The sequence below is a fragment of the Vicia villosa genome, unplaced genomic scaffold (assembly GCF_029867415.1).
Source record: "Vicia villosa cultivar HV-30 ecotype Madison, WI unplaced genomic scaffold, Vvil1.0 ctg.000835F_1_1, whole genome shotgun sequence".
NCBI lineage: Eukaryota > Viridiplantae > Streptophyta > Magnoliopsida > Fabales > Fabaceae > Vicia > Vicia villosa.
In genome coordinates this window covers 608623-614241 of record NW_026705367.1, presented here as the reverse complement: position 1 = coordinate 614241, position 5619 = coordinate 608623, and the positions used below count along the sequence as shown (strand labels likewise).

General features: G+C 33.2%; 1 non-coding gene across 1 annotated transcript; it reads left to right on the top strand.

Annotated features, from left to right (window-relative positions):
- Window positions 1-4948: 4948 nt before the first annotated feature.
- On the top strand, window positions 4949-5020 carry TRNAQ-UUG (transfer RNA glutamine (anticodon UUG)). The gene has a single exon. It is a non-coding gene; the product is annotated as a tRNA-Gln (tRNA).
- The last annotated feature ends 599 nt before the right edge of the window (window positions 5021-5619 follow it).

Sequence of the window (5619 nt, the reverse complement as noted above, 5' to 3'; positions counted from 1 at the left end):
CTTCACCGGCGATTACGAAGACGAGAAAACCAGAGGAACTTCGAATTTACAGGTAATATTATGCATCCATTGATCTTCTTTTCTTGCTTCGTTTTTCCGGTTGGATGATTCTCTTCTTCTTCCTTCTTCTACCGTTTTGAGTTTTGCGTGAACTGTTGTGTTGTTCTTGAGGGTAATTGAGATGGTGATGACGATTCAGCGAGAGTGTGTTGAAGGTTTAGCTCAACCGTTCAGAGCTTCCATTGATGAAGCTCTGACGGTTATGGTTTCCCGAGCTTTAGTGAGGTGAAGAAGATGAAGGTGATGGTGAAGGTCGATAGAGAATCTGAGAGAGAATGATGAAGTGGATGAAAGATGATGAAGTGGTGGTGAATGAGTGGAAGCGGCGGAGAGTGGTGTGTGGGATGAAAGAATCAAAAGATTTATGGAGAAAAATGGCGTGTATTGATGGAGATGAGTGGATATTGAAGGAGGTGGAAGATGAGTGTGAGAGAGTGATGAAGAGTGGATCTGTGTGAAAATGACGTGAAGAAGAATTGAATTATGGAGGGAAGGTGATTTATATAGGATTGGTGAAGGATTCAGTTAGAGATTGGGAGATTGGAGCCCTTGGATTCAAATTCGGTTAGAAATATTGGAGGGTGAGATTAGAGGTTAGTTAGGTTCTGTTAGGACAGTTAGAGGTTAAGTGTTGAGCTGGCAACTTCGGTTAGGATTAGTTATGGGAAGTTAGTTTTCTGTTGAGAGTTGGTGAGGTAACTGTTAGCTGAATGGGACAAGTTAGTTAGATTGGGAGAAGGTTAATAACTGTTTGGGTTAGAATTTGTGTTGAAGTTAGTTATATGGAGGCTACAGGTTTGTTAATTCAGTTATGTTAGTTATTTCTGTTGTGAATTTGTCAGTTAGGGTATGATGAATGGTAGAAAGGAGATTGGAAATTGAAACAGTTAGTTTGGTTAATAAATGTTAGGAGTAAGTGCTAGGCCAAGAAGAAATGTCTGAAGAAGTTTAGTGTCTAATTTTCGGTTTTTCTGCTAATGTATTTTCTGTTTGGGATTTGTTCAATATTAGTGGTTCGACTGTTAATTCTAAGACTGTTAGCTTTATATGGTTAAGCTAGGTTAGTAGAGTAAGTAATGTGTATGCAATGCCTTTGTGAATGAAGTATATGGCTGATGTGAATTGGACGCGGGTGGCTTGGGTTTTCTCTATGAATATGTATGTGTATGTGTTACATGGATAAGGTATGAGTCAATTGCTTGTGCAGAGTTGTAGTAGGTCTTATCTATGGAGTTATGGTGTGGATTGAAGACTCATGTGAATGATTGGCTTTGTTTTGGTTGTTGTAAAACTGGCAGCATAACCGGCTCTGTTTTGAATGAGTGAAATTGTAGGGCTGCCATGTATGATTTAATTGAGGGATTTTCTATATTGTTTTGTTGAATGTGCAGCAGGTTTTGGAAACATGGTTTGCTAGCTAATCTCACTCCCTTTTTCCTTGTGCAGATTTGGTTTTGGATATGGCAATTGGAAACTAATGAAGGGTGATGGCTGTTCGGGAACGCGTGCTTTGAGCTGAGATTAATTGTTGATTGAATTCATTTTCTGTACCATGTCTTTGGCTGCTTCTTCCAGTGAGACAGAAGGCAGAGTAGGTTCAACCACAAAATCAGTTTGATGCTCAGTTAGTGATAAAATGCAAAGAGGAAGTTATGCCTGAAGGTCAATGCACTGCACATCGGTTGGCTCAAGCTTGAAAAGAGAGGCAGTTTACCCCATGCGTAGCCTTTTTCTCTTGTAATTTTGTGATGCTACTTTGTATGTACTGTAATGAATTATAATGTCAAGTGGATAGAAGTACAATGCAGTTGTTTTTTTTGCAGCGAGAATTAAAATGGCATGTGATGGTCTTCATTAAGTGATGTAATTGAATCAGTTCTTGTAAATACAATGAAATTTGACAATGGGATCTGTGTAGTTTAACTTTTGGTATCCTTTAATGACTTTTCCAATGCTTGAATTCATAGCATGAATATGTGGATGTTAGGCATAACTTTGGTTTAAAAGACGATCTTTGAAATTGACTTTGACCAAAGTCAAAGAGCTTGATTGTGCGTGTGCGGTGCCTTAAACCAGCACTTGTAATTCATCTCACATCTCCCTTTGAACTATTATACGCAACCATAGTTTGTGCTTCGGATTTTAAGTAACAAATGACTCGCTTGAATGATGAGAGTCGGCTCCTCATGTGATGAGTAAGACTCAAGCGTTGCGAATAAGGGATTCTTGATGACCATATAACCAAAACTTTGAGGATTCATCTGATAACCATGATCACATTCACACAAATCATAATCCACGACCGCTGAGAATTTATAGGAAAACCCTTAAAGGTGAAGAAACCTCTAATCCACTTGCTTTTGCTGAACTTCGATAGGGGAAAGCCTTGTACACTGAATTAGCCTTGGATAAAAATGAGAGCTTCAAAGCATAAAAGAAAACCCTAACATCAAGATTATTGATCCCATGCCAAACTTTATTGTTTGATGAATGTATGATATGTTAGATGACCTAGTGGAAGGTATGTACTTGAATGCGAAGCTTAAGCCAGTTAGAAATTAAGGGGTAGGACAAATTTGGGGTATGACAAACTTGTTTAAGGAACCCCCAAAAGTGAATATCATCTACAAAGCTCTCGAAGGCTTCTTTATGCGCCCTCTGGAACACAGGGTGACAAGTTGTTGTTTGATATCCGAAAAGTTTTCATTTTGCAAATGGGTTTTAAGGAGGTTTGAAAACCCCACAATTTAATGTGTTTCTCTGCAGTTTGACTTTAAGTGACGTGGCATGCCACATCAGCTTCCGTTAAAGCAAATAGACGGTAAGGACTAAAAATGTGGACAGAAAATTTTAGGAGGACCATTCTTTGAAGCAAATTTTTATAAGGACTAAAACTGGATTTTGGGTTATTTATAGGGACCACAAACATATTTAACCCTAAAATTAATTAATTAATTTTTTAATTCAATTTTTTTTATCTTTAGATTTTCTTAATATATGCCCGTAGAAAAAAAATGAGGGAAAATCACGATAAACACAATTAATAAAATTTCAAAAATTTCCCTTAAGATGGATTCTTATTAATGGTCATGAGTCAGAGATCAATTGATTAACTCTTATAGTGGAATCTTTGATTGTTGAAACAAATTGAACAAGAGCGCATCGTGAACAATAATATTTCTACTCAGTCCACACAAACTAAATCATCAACGGGGGATTCTTTTGTCTGTAGTGCTAGATATGAAAAAATAAAAGTCTTAGTATAAGTGTTCTATTTATGGATCCAATTATATGAACGGTAGCTTACGGTGTGTCATGTTTCTCTAATTAGGGCTAGTGCGTCGTAAGAATGCACCGCAAAAACATAAATGAATCTTATTCGTTTATTTAATCTCTCATTTATCTATCCTTATATGTGCGATCTTACAGGTTCTCGTAACATTGATAATAATATTAAACCACTTATTTAGTATTATAAACAGAGAGTGGTGTCTAGCAACACGTCACTATTATCCAAGAGATGAGAATGTCATGTGATTTGTCATAATCTTTTTGTGATAATGATCTCATGTTTAATTACCTTTTAACTCTTATATATATATATATATATATATATATATATATATATATATATATATAGAAAACACAAAACATATTTATCTCACCGTCCAATATTATATTTCATGATACCCCAGTAAACTTAGTAACAATAAATAATCTTAATATCACATATAGACTTATTTTAGCATGGTCGTGCATTTTATTATCATACTCAATAAAGGGGCCTCTAGATATTACTTTCGCATATGTAGAAGAGAAAAATCTCATTCATGTCAGTCATGTCCTTTCGCTTGAATCATCGAGTACCTAATTAATTGACTTATAATTGTCTTGTTACATACAATGTTTGACAGTACTAAAGTGGTGAACTCCTCATGTATGGACTATAGTGGTTTCAAGTCAAAGAGTGACATACACCATTACCTATATGAGAATAAGTTATGATACTTACATATAACACACTATATGGTATTCTCATGGTAGGTCAAACTAGTATAGATATTAATCATAATATTTATACCTACGTGAAGACTTGATATCTCATATCCATGACCTATGAGGTGTAGTCATCATTCTACTCACCTAATAGTCTTTAGGCATTACAATTGTCCTATTTGATATTAAGGATTGACAACAAATATTTTCATAATTGCCTCACATTTAATACATACTTAATGTTTTATTAAACGAATTAACTATTCTAAGGGACTTTATTATTTTGAAAACAAATATAATAAAAAAATAATTTACTTTGAACAATTAACATGTTAGAAGTTTTAAATTAAATCATAAAATTATAGGCATCTATGGCTTAAACTAAAAACAAATTAATATAAATTTTTAAAAATTATAAATAAGTCAAAAATTGATATAGATGAGACTATTTAAATTACAGAGAATGTTAGATAAAAGATCTTGATACCATCTCTTAAAAAAATATATAACTTTTTATTTGTCTGGATTGAAACGGGTTAGGTCACCAACATGTATCGATCAATCTAACTTATGATCAATTAGACAAATATAATCAAAGGATATTTAGTTATGGTAAATTAGTTTTTTTAATAGGGTGTGTAAATCTAATAGATTTTGTCTTTGAAATATTAAAATGTAAAAGTTGGTGATCAAAAAGGTTATATGGTGTGGTGGTTAGCCCTCTGGACTTTGAATATAGCGATTGAGTTTGACTCCTAGTAGAACCTCATCAATTAGACAAATATAATGAAAGGATATTTAGTTATGGTAAATTAGTTTTCTAAATAGGATCTGTAAATCTAACGGATGTTGTCTTTTGAAATATTAAAATGTAGAAGTTAGTGAACAAAAAGGTTCTATGGTGTAGTGGTTAGCACTCTGGACTTTGAATCCAGCGACCTGGGTTCGACTCCCGGTAGGACCTTATTTGAGTGTTTTGAAAATACTTTCTTTTTTTATTACTAGTTTGTAGTCAAAGCACTCAGTGTATCTATTTTTTATATTGCACTAACACGTGTAAATTAAAAATTGTATTTTGTAAAAATGAGAAAGACATAGAAAATAATTTAGCATTAACATTTCCATATAATGATTTTTTTTTACACCTTTACCAATATGTTCGTTCTCATGGAATTTCATTATCGTTAACATGAATTCTCCCCTAGAGTCTCTTTTGTTGGAGAAGAATGAAAAAAAAAGGAGGAGTTATTTTATGTTTATGAAGTCTGATTCAATTTAAATTGTGTTTTATGGTATCCATAAATTTATTAAAATCATTAATAGTGCTTGGAGTAACTTTACTAATGATTTGAGCTAAATTTAATGTTCGTATATCTATATTTTATGTTTGTTTAATACAATAACTTTGTATATATTTTAGTTATTTTTTGTGCGTAGTTTAATTTTTTTTTTTTTGATATAATAGTTTAATTTATGATTAGAGGTTATAAAAATAACGATAAAAATTTCAATGTCTTAAATTTTCAATAATATCACAAACTACTTGAAGAATTAAAAGCTCAA